Source organism: Nicotiana attenuata, chromosome 9 (genome assembly GCF_001879085.1).
Source record: "Nicotiana attenuata strain UT chromosome 9, NIATTr2, whole genome shotgun sequence".
In the NCBI taxonomy this organism is placed as follows: Eukaryota; Viridiplantae; Streptophyta; class Magnoliopsida; order Solanales; family Solanaceae; genus Nicotiana; species Nicotiana attenuata.
This window is the reverse complement of record NC_031997.1, coordinates 5728891-5740787: the sequence shown is the minus strand read 5'-3', so window position 1 is coordinate 5740787 and position 11897 is coordinate 5728891. Positions and strand designations below refer to the sequence as shown.

At 38.6% G+C, this 11897-nt stretch overlaps 1 long non-coding RNA gene across 3 annotated transcripts; it reads left to right on the top strand.

The window, feature by feature from the left end:
• On the top strand, nt 2085-5930 carry LOC109232008. Of its 3 annotated transcripts, none has more exons than XR_002068871.1 (9): nt 2085-2367; nt 2446-2525; nt 2619-3114; nt 3227-3400; nt 3828-4013; nt 4274-4344; nt 5052-5140; nt 5232-5394; nt 5619-5930. It is a non-coding gene; the product is annotated as an uncharacterized LOC109232008 (long non-coding RNA). The 3 variants fall into 3 exon arrangements; XR_002068872.1 differs by having other exon boundaries at nt 3818-4013; XR_002068870.1 differs by having other exon boundaries at nt 3777-4013.

The following is an 11897-nucleotide window of genomic DNA, read 5'->3' as shown; positions in this document are numbered from 1 at the left end:
ATACAACAACGTGAACCAATAACATAATACAGTAAACATTGAAAACAATTATAATAAGGTCACATCAGATTAAGAATAAATGACAATTAAATATGCAATGCAACACATAAACTGGTACTCTCCAGTACCCTGCTGCGGCGTGCAGCCCGCTCCATTTATTTAGCGTCGACGGCGCTCACTGGGGGTGTGCAGACTCCGGGAGGGGCCCCTTACGGCCCAAGCGCAATAATAAGCCATCTCGTGGCCTTAATCAGGCCCTTGGCCTCATAACAATATCATTATTATACCACTGCGGCGTGCAGCCCGATCCCATACTCAGTCCAAAATCACATAAGCCTTTCGGCACAATAATATAAAAATATTCAGCCCAAACTTCATTTAAAAATATTACTTTAGTTTCTACCTTTAGAAAAATGGCTGAGTTTACAAAACAGTGTTAAATACTAGGACTGAGTTCAATATCTAGAAATATGGTAAGAAACCAGTAAAATAATCCCTGAAGGATTCAAGTAGTTGGCACGAAGCCCAATTATGACAATTAATCCATTTTTATAAGGATATTACAAAACTACAATCAATTAGGTAGTAATTTTATTAAGCGGGACGGACCAAGTCACAATCCCCGACGGTGCTCTACCCCACGCCCATTATCCGGCGTGCAAGTCACCTCACATAGCACTACGTTGTGCAAATTCGGGGTTTCAAACCCTCAACACAACATTTATTACTAACCTCAAGCCGGCCAAAGTCCTAGCTTGCTATGCCTTTGCCTTTCGAATTAACCTCCTCGCGTACCGAATCTGATCAAAATCACAACGAATACATCACAATATGCTAATGGGACAATACCCAATCGAAAACAATCGAAAAATAGTGAAATTCCCGAAATTAGCAAAAATCCGAGCCCCGGGCCAACCTCTCGAAATCAGTAAATTTACCATCAACGGATTCCTTATTTTGCCACGAGTCTAGACATATAAAGAACACCAAAATCGGATTCCAAATGACCCCTCAAATTCCCATTTTTGTTCTCTTAGGTTTCAAGCCCTAACCTCCATTTTTGAACTTTAATTCCTTGATTTTTCAGTCTAATTTCATGTATTTGCATCATAAAATCGTGTTCTAAGTCCAAGAATTCTTACCTGATCGAAGTCCTTGAATTCCTCTTTAAAATCGCCCAAAAACTCTTCAAGTCCGAAGTGAAAAATATGAACTCTTTCAAATTTCGCGAAGGAATAAAAACCCCTTTCTGATCAGTTGTTTCCGCATCTGCGGTCCAGTTGTCGCTTCTGCGACTTCCGCTCCTGCGGCCTTCTTCCGCTTCTGCGGAAATTCCCAAAGTCCCCACTGTCCGCTTCTGCGACCTCATCCTCCGCATCTGCGGTTCTTCCTTTCCAAGACCATTTCCGCACCTGCGACCTTTTCCTCCGCATCTGCGCAACCGCATCTGCGGTTCCTTTCCGCAGATGCAGAAATACCAGATACCAGATGTGATCTGCAATCTCCAACTTCAATTTTCATCCCGTTAGCCATCCGAAATCACCCCGAGGCCCCCGGGACCTCAACCAAAAATACAAATATGATCCAATGGCTTATTCAAACTTGCTCCAATCATCAAAACACCTCAAACAACACTAAAACCATCATTTCTCATCGAATTCAAGCCTAAGTTCTTCCAAAACTTCCGAAACACGCATTCGATCAAAAATCCTACCAAAACACCTTCGAATGACCTGAAATTTTGCACACACATCCCAAATCACCTAACGAAGCTACTGAAACTCTCGGAATTCCATTCCGACCCTCGGATCAAAATCTCACCTATCAACCGGAATTCGCCAAAATTCTAACTTTGCCAATTCAAGCCTTACCGCGGACCTCCAAAATCACTTTTTATCACACTCCTAAGTCAAAAATCATCCCCCGAAGCTAACCAAATCATTGGAATTCATATCCGAACCCTCTAACACAAAAGTCAACGTCCGGTTGACTTTTTCCAAAACAACCTTCCTTAAAGAGACTAAGTGTCTCATTTCCTTCTAGAACCCATCCAAATCAACTCTAACACATCAAATACTGATAAGGAAGCATAAATAAATGGAAAAATGGGGGAAACAGGGCTGTAACACACGTGACGACGGGTTGGGTCGTCACAAAGAATAATCTTGATCCTAATTAAAGTTGACAAGTGAAGAAGCATCTCAAAGAAAGTAAGTTACTTATTTGAGTAAGTTTTGGATTTAAATATATTTTATTTACTGAGATACCAGGAAAGAGTTTATTGAAGTTCAACGAAGAAACTCACAGAAATAATTCAAAGAATATCATGTCGTTCTTGCAAGACATATTGGGGGTTCAACTATAATGGTAAGCTAAAATAAACAATAGTCATCTTATACAAAGTAGCAATATAATTTTGTAATATCTTGTACTTAATTAATGTAGGGACGTCATTGACTACAAGGTTCAAAATGTCATATAGATTAATCTACCTTTTCCACAATGTCTGTACAACTACATTTAAGGTATTACACTACTCCCTGCTCATACATATATTGTTCTTGTTTCTTTCTTATTATTAATCTTCAAAAGTTTCGTGTTTTTTTTTTCATGGACAGAATCATGGAAGACGGAAAAATGCTTGTCTCTTTCACCATGAGTAGTTCATCAAAATTTGAATCTTTCATCCTTGTTTCAATGGATGAAGACATAATACTAGATTTTAACCTGAACCTTTCGGTTCTTATCAACACAGTATTTTAGTCATATACTATTACAGGTTTGATGTTGATTTCCAAGATGCCTCCGGCTCAGAATTCATCGGGAGACCAAGGCAAAACAGAACAACTTTGAAGTTCAAGATTGTTATTATTCCTTTTAAATTTCAAGAATCTGTTTGTTTGATGTGTTTCATGATTGATGTCAGAGAATGCTGCAGTTGATGCTCAACAAAAAGGAGAAGCTGCTGGAATGCAGATGGTGTTAAAGAAAAAAACAACATAATCACTGATGGTGAAAGTAAAGATTATTATGAGAAACCTGCAGCTTTACCTACTTATGACCCTTCAACAGCTAAAGAACCTCACCTTGAGAACTATGAAGATGGCAAAAGAGGTTATTTTCACTAAAGTTTCTTGGTTATGGAATTAGCTTCTCTTCTGCAGTAGTATTTGTTTTATGGTAGTTGTATTTTACTTAGAGAACGCCATTCAAATCTTCAATGCAGATGAAATAAGAGAGACGCAGCTTAAGCATCCTTTTCAATGTACAAGATTTCAAACAGCTGCAAATGATTTAGTGAGTCAACTCACTGATATTGAAACGCATAATTTTGATCAACCTATGGACTCAGTTTTGGAGGGGAAGGATGATCTTCATGACCAACCATATAACCAGGAAGGTCAGTAACTTCCCCTGTCATCTTAGAACCTAATTATACCCTTAGCTATATTTAATCTGCTTGTGTATTCCATCAAACAAAACTTAAGTTTTTGATTGTACCTTATGTTTGATAGTGGAAAAGATATATGGACACCATTAGATTAGAACCTAACTATATTCTTGTACGTGTTCCTCCTCCTTTTGTTGCTCTCTTTCGCGATTATATGACAAGGACATATACAAATTATATATATATATATATATATATATATATATATATATATATATATATAGAGAGAGAGAGAGAGAGAGAGAGAGAGAGAGAGAGAAAGAGAGATAAGTAATTCAGAAAAATAAAACCCTTTGAAGGTTCTAAATGGTAAAACTTACAACAGGTGAGGCAGAAGAAAGTTTACCTCATGATGAAGTTTTAAAGACCGATGCAGGTGAATCCTCAAGTGTTGCCGGTGAGACAGTAGAATAATGCATCATATCATCATCACTTGAAGAACAAGAAACTACAAGGAATGGAAGATCAGGCCAGAATGAAGATAACCGACATTGGTTAAGGCAGCAAAGAAAGAACTCTTTTGATGCACCAAAGAATAAATATGAGTTACCAACTGAACAAGGTAAATCGTTGAAAATGAAACAAAAACTGGAGTAAACGACTCCATTGAGAATGAAATGAAGGTCACCAACAAATTGCGCTTTGTTATTCTTTCTGCAAATATATATTTCAACTTTTTTTTTTCAAAAACTTTGTTATACGATATTATGCCTGAGGGAAAAAACTTGACATAAATATATAGGTTCTTCTACTGCCACTTTCTTTTCGTCTTTCAACATTTTGTGACCTAATTTAATGTCTTGTTTGTGAAAATATTTGCAGGTAAAGCAAGTCCCTACTGCAGCTCACCCTTGAATTTTTGGCTTGTATATATTGCTGTGATATAACATAAGGTAAACATTTTGCTTATCTGCTTGTGTATCTTTTCAAGTTTAGTACACAATCACTATTCCGTCTTTTTTATAGTTAGGAACATTCTGAATAGTAAAATAGGCAATTTTATCTTAGAGACAGGATTTTAAGACAATAAAATACTGAAGAGGTTGGACATTACCACTTGATATCACATAAAACTATACATTTTGAAAGGAATTTTATCAGTAGTAAAACAGTTTTAAAGCTTAACATTGATTGTATTGTATTAGAAGCATTGGGCTTACATTGGCGCCTAAAATCTTTACTATAGAATTTGCTGCTCACTTTGATTCTCTTTTTCAGTTTGTGTTGGAAGGATTGTGTTAATTACAAATGTTTCTATTATTCAATGCCTCTTAATTATTTTAAGATTTTATCCCTCCTCTCTGTGAACAATAAATGTATTTTCTTAGTACATCATTTTCATAGTTAGAGTAGAGAAGTCATCACCAAGTAATTGATTAAACTTCTGATAGTTCACCGATCCCTTGTGTCAAAAGTCAGACATGTTGAACTACATATTAGAATTGTTATTTTATAATGCCTCAAGTATGTATATCATTTTCGTTATTTTTTTTTTTGAAGAATTAGATTATGTGTATTGCTTGCAATGTGGATTATGGTTTGTCTAATAGAAACATTCTGCATTTGCTTCTTCAGTAATGCTTAAACTCTCTAACTGCAGGTTCTAATCCTTTTGTTCAGTACTATTGCAAAAGAATGTTTATAACAACAAAGGTCTGTGGAATAATCGACTTTCAAGAAGGATACAAAGTATGAAAGAATTTACTATGTTGCAAGTACATATTTCATATCTTTTTAGCAATCTTTTACAAATATTTTGTTCCTCAATGGATGTTTATAGTGTGAAGCAACAACTGTTCACGAGCTGCTGGTACTGCGACCTCCCCTGCAACCTTATATAGCAACCACGTGTTGTGTACATGTCTGTAGCTACTTTACTCATCTTTAGTGCTGATTGAAAATCATCAAAAGCTATTCGAGAAAAAGAATCACAAAGTATCAAGGTGATCTTCTTCCATATTTCCTTTTTGATCCTCTGTTTGACTCTTTTTTTCAAATTATTTTTCTATTTGTTCGTCTCACTTCAAAAAGGTAAAATCTTTCTTACGTTTCTCCATCTGGGTCTCTTTTTATAATTGTATTTGATTTATATTTGATTCTCCCCTGCTGGGAATTGGTATGAACGGAGGTAATATTATTATTATGCCTCTATCTTTAATAACTGCAGATTGTTACTGCAAATCCTAGGAAGCCCGACAATGTGACATAACTTCAGGCAACATGGTGGTGAATCTTTCGTCAAACGATGGATGGACAACCCTAAGTTGTTGTTCGTCATCCAGTTTCTCCTCCATCACCATCTGTTAGTTCAGCTGTTCCAGCAACAGATAAAAAAGAGACAATTTTTTGTTAGACTTGATAATTTAGCTACCCTTAATGTTATAAGGAGTGTTTTGTAATGACTATTAAATTTTTTGTTATGATAATATCTGAATCCCTTATTACCAAAAAATAGTATGAAGCAGCGACGCTTCCTTTCTCAGCAGTCTTGCTAAACGTCTCAACATTAAATTTTCATGGCAATCTTTTAGCTGGACAAATCATCCCAAAACTGAGATTCAAGCTCCTTAAGATGTATCTATTATAATAACATCTACTCAAAAGAAAGCAAAAATTTGACATTTTTGGGCTACAAATAGCTAATTGGCTAATATTGGTAATATTTGGCTAATATTAGTAATATTTTTTGAATTGGTTAATTTTTGTAATAACCTACTTGTAAATGAATATAACCGGTAGTTTTCCTATTTTATATTCTTACCCGATTTGACCCAATTTATATATAGCTTGATTTCTTTAATCCCTTTATCCCAATATTAAAGACCGACTTTTAATTGAAAATTTGAGTTGAGTCTTCAAACTTGAAGAACGTCGAAGCTCCATTGCTAAAATCTTTACTGTTGGGTTGGAAGAGTGTTTGACTTGGTGCCAGCTAACATGGGTTTTAAGAAGAGGGAGGAACACTTAGTCACTTTTCGGAGTAGGGTTGCCAAGACTCAGATTGATTTTCTTCTCCTCAGAAGAGGTGATAAGGGCCTTTTGTACGGATTGCAAGGTTATCCCGAGTGAGTGTCTGTCGACGCAGCATATATAGGCTCTTGTGATGAACTACGAGGTAAAGGGAGCAAGGAAGAAGAGAGCGGTGTACGGCCAACCTAAGATCAAGTGGGGAGCCTTGACTAAGGGAAAGGCTCAGGAGTTGGGGGAGAAGCTGTTGGCTATAAGGGCCAGGAGGAGTAGTGGGGACGCAAGTAGTATGTGGACCACGACAGCGAACTACGTTAGGGAGGCTGCTAGGGAGGTATTAGGGGTCTCGAAGGGTTACTCGGATGGCCACAAAGGGGACTGGTGGTGGAATAGGGAGTTCCAAGGAAAAGTGAAAGCTAAGAAAGCGGCGTATTTGAAGCTAGTGGGGAGCACGGACGAAGAAGAGCGGAGGTCGTATAGGGAGTGTTATAAGAAGGCAAGGAGAGAGATGAAGCTCGCGGTCATGGCGGCTAAGACTGCAGCTTTTGAAAGATTGTATGAGGATCTTGGGGGCTAGGGGTGGGCGTCGGTCGGTTCGGTCGGTTATTATAAAACTACGGTTCGGTTTATCGGTTTTCGATTTTGTAATATTAATAACCAAATCAAACCAAAGTATTTACGGTTCGGTGCGGTTTTTTCAAGGTTCGGTTCGATTATTTCCGGTTTAGTATTTCGGTTATTAATGATTCAAGATTTTGATTACTACAGCAAGTTGCTGAAACATGTTGGTTTTAGGCTGGCATTAGGTATTAATTTTCAAACAAGACTGCAATTCGAGTTTGATGCAAGATAGGTTAAGAAACCGTTCTTTGTTGTCAATTCAATGTCAATCTCTTTATTTTCTAAATTAAGATTTACATACTCAGAATTACATTAAGAAAATAAAGTTCTATCTATTCTAAAAAGACTTATGGACAGGAATTATATTATCTAATTTTTTTCTTAATTGGATATCTAATTCCACATCCTGAGAATCCAAAGTTATGGACTGTCTGCAAGCAGGAAACTAGTATTAAGATTAAACCCTTGTCAGCATTGGCTTCTATATATGGGAGAGAAAATAGAGCAGAAATGCGTGGAGAAGTTACAGGTAAACAACGCGAAAGGTAGAGATGTTATGAAACGGATGTGTAAGTACTTAGAAGCTGAATCCAGTGGCATTTCAGTGTGACCAAGTACTTGAATAACTTTATGTTAGTCTTCTTCGGTGAGTAACATGTTTGGGTATGAGTCCAAAATTTTGGTTTTTCGGTTTAACCGAAAACCGAAACACCAAAATCGTCAACCGCACCGAAAAAAGAAATTTAATAATTTAAAAACTGCACACCGACCGAATAATCGTTTAAACTGAATCGAAAAATCGAAATTCACGGTTTGACCAATTTTTTCGGTTCTGCCGGTATTATGCCCACCCCTATTGGGGGCAAAGGAGGGGATAGAAAGCTGTACAAGTTAGCCAAGATTAGGGAGAGGAAGGCTCGGGACTTGGATCGAGTGAGGTGCATCAAAGACAGAGATGGTAAGGTATTGGTGGAAGAGGCGTGTATCAGGCGTAGATGGCAAGAGTACTTCCATAGACTCTTAAACGAGGAAGGGGATAGGAACATCGTGCTGGGTAAGGGTGGCATGTGGGTCGGTTAGGACCGGGCCCGTCCCAGGACCGCGAGCCCAAATAGGCGGTGGGCCTAAACGGTCCTAACCGTTTGGGACCGGGACCGAAGGGGGTGGGCTTTGAAGTGGGCCGGTCTTGTGCTTCAAGCCCGCGAGATCGGGACCGTTTGGGACCGGGACCGGCTTGGAAGTGGGCCGGTTCAACCGGTCCTAATCGGTCCTAAACGGGCCCGACTTTAAAAAAAAAAACTGCCCGTTAAGGCTTTAAGATCTAGCCGTTATTTCTGCCAAAATAGCCATTGGCTATTTATAAAATAGCTATTTAACCCCCCTCCTCTCCCACCAACTTTGTTTTAACCCCAAATTTTTTATAATTATACTTTTTCCCTATTTTCAACTACAAATACCCCCTCATTCTTTCATATTTCTCACAAAATCATCAATCTCTCTCTAATTTTCTTCTATAATTGCTTACTTTATTATTGCAATTTGTGTGAAAAATTGAGAAGTTGGTGAATTGAAGTATTCAAGTCTTCAAGCTTCAACGATAATTAATTTTCAACAAGTTGTTCGTCAATTCGGTAAACTCATTCCAACTCTTAAGTTTTAATATTATAGTTTTATTTTGTTTTATTTACTTTGTATTGTTTGATTAATTAAGATGGATTTTTCGTTAAAAAAATATTTAGTAAAAACAAGGAAAAATCCAGGAGTGGTGAATCTAGTGGCCAATCTATTCCTCCTCCAATTCCCCGGGCTCCCCTACCCAAACCCCATACCTGTCCTCCACCTGCTCCTATTTTTGATAGTGATAATACTTTATTACAATTTACTGATAGTCAATATTTGCATAATGTTGGAGGTGGTGAATAACTAAACCATGAATATATGAATGCTCTTTATGGTGATCCAACTATTGATGAAAATGATGAGGAAGAAATAGATTTTGATGAAACGCAACCGGATGACGATACACCCACTAGTCCTGTTGCTGAAGTTGACCCAACTAATAATAATCCAAATGATGCCCCATCTGACCCTCCTGTTACTACTCCTACTTTTTCTAGACAACCTTCTAAACGGAGCGAAACATCTCTTGTTTGGTCATTTTTTATTCAACTAAGAGAAAAAAATAGGGTCAAGTGTAAAACTTGTGGCAAAGAGTTAGCTTTTAAATATGTTGGAGATTGGGGGAGAGGGGGCGGGAAGTTTGAGGAGACACATAATGCTACACCCTCAAGATAAAGTTAAATATCTTCGTATGAAGCTTCGGCCGAGGGGACAAGTGTACCTAGTCAGGCTGACCTTAGTACCGGGTCAAATCAATTTCAACCGGGAATTAACACTGTTACCGGTGGTATTTTATATTATGATCCAAGAAAAGGTCGGGAAGAATTGGCAAAAATGATTACTGTTATGTGCTTACCCTATATTTTTCCTTCTAACCCTCACTTTGTGCATTATATTAGAAAAGTTTTTAATCCTACTTATAAAGGATGGCCTCACGCAACCGTAAAGAGTGATATTTATAAATATAAACATGAATATGAATAATATTTGCGCTATTTATTTACTCATATAAATTGTCGTGTTGCTATTACTACTGATATTGGTAGAAGTGGTAATGACTGTGATTATCTTACTGTTACCAGTCATTGAATTGATGAGGGTTGGAGAACTTAGAGAGTTAGAGAGATTTTGGGTTTTGTAGGCGTATTAAATGCGAGGAGGTTGATGTGGCAATACGGAAGATGAGCAGGGGTAAGGCGACTGGGCCTGACGAGATCTCGGTGGAATTTTGGAAAGTAGCGGGTAGGCTTGGCTTGGAGTGGCTTACTAGCCCGTTTAACATCATTTTCAAGACGAAGAAGATGCCCGAAGATTGGAGGTGGAGTTTGATGATTCCGTTGTACAAAAACAAAGGTGATATCCAGAACTGCAACAACTATAGAGGTATCAAGCTACCGAGTCACACTATGAAGGTTTGGGAGAGGGTGGTGGAGCAGAGAGTGAGGATAGGTGTATCTATCTCTGAGAACTAGTTCGGATTTATGCCGGGACGGTCAACTACAGAAACCATCACTTTGTGAGACGACTGGTGGAGCAGTATAAGGAGAGTAAAAAAGGACTTGCACATGGTGTTCATTGACCTTGAGAAGGCTTATGACAAGGTCCCGAGAGAGGTGTTATGGAGATGTTTGGAGGTTAGCGGAGTCACGGTTGCGTACATTAGAGTGAGTAAGGACATGTACGAAGGTGCTAAGACTCGGGTGAGCATTACGGGAGGGGATTCAGAGCATTTCCCTATGGAGATGGGGTTGCATCAGGGATCAACCCTTAGCACGTTTTTGTTTGCCTTAGCGTTGGATGTGCTGACACGACACATACAAGGGAGGTGCCATGGTGTATGTTATTTGCTGACGACATAGTTCTGATTGACAAGAGGCGAGGTGGTGTTAATGCTAGGTTGGAAGTTTGGAGACAGACACTGGAGTCCAAAGGTTTCAAGTTGAGTAGGTCAAAAACTGAATACTTGGAGTGCAAGTTGAGTAATGAGAGGCAAGAAGAAGAAGTGGAAGTAAAGATTGATACTCAAATCATTCCCACAAGAGATAGTTTCAAGTATCTTGGGTATATAATCTAAGGCAACGAGAAAATTGACGAGGATATTACTCACCGCATTGGAGCGGGTTGGATGAGATGGAGGCTAGCTTCGGGGGTTTTATGCGATAAGAATGTGCTGCCTAAACTTAAGGGTAAATTCTACAGGGTGGTGGTTAGACCGGCTATGTTGTATGAAGTTGAGTGTTGGCCTGTCAAGAAGTCACATGTCCAGAAAATGAGAGTAGCTAAAATGAGGATGTTGAGATGGATGTGTGGACATACCAGGAAAGACAAGATCAGGAATTAAGTTATTAGAGACAAGGTGGGAGTGGCATCAGTAGAAGCCAAGTTGTGGGAATCGAGGCTGCGACGGTTTGGGCATGTGAGAAGGAGAGACATAGTGCCCTGATCAGGAGGTGTGAGAAGTTGACCATGGCGGGCTTGAGGAAGGGCAGGGGTAGACCAAAGAAGTATTGAGGAGAGGTGATTAGACAGGACATGTCGGTGCTTCACCTAACCGAGGACATGACTAGCGATAGGAAGGTGTGGAGGTCGGGGATTAAGGTGGTGGGTTGACAGGTAGTTTTGAGTTTCTCCTAGGTTTACCAGTAGTACTAGTAATATTCTTGTTGTTGGTCGAAAGTTACTCCCTTTTAGTTTGTTATTATATTTAGTACTTAGCAACCACGTCCTTTGTTTTTGAAAATTGCTATTGAAAATTGTTGCTCCCTAATTATTACTATTTGATGCTACTCTTTCTCCCTTTTACTGGAAATTGTTGCTCCCTGATTGTTACTATCTGATGCTACTTTTTCTCCTTTTTTTCCTTATCGTCTTTTGTCTCCCTCATCTTTCTTTTTCTGCTCTCTTTCTTCTTCTTCCCTTTTCTTTCGTTCCACCTTCTCTTGAGCCGATGGTCTATCGGAAACAACTTATCTACCTCTCCAGGTAGGGGTAAGGTCTGCATACACACTACCCTTCCCAGACTTCACTTGTGGGATTATACTAGGTATGTTGTTGTTGTAGGGTTGGATGAGTGGGTCAAAGTTTTTGGTTAAAGTATTGAATGGATCTACGAGTTCTGTTGGGGTAATGATGATTTGAGGTACATTTCATGGTAGAAAACATAAGCTGAAAACTGAAGAAATCAGAAAAACCTTCCATTGTTGGGGCTCAAGTTTCTGATATCTGAAATTTAATTGAT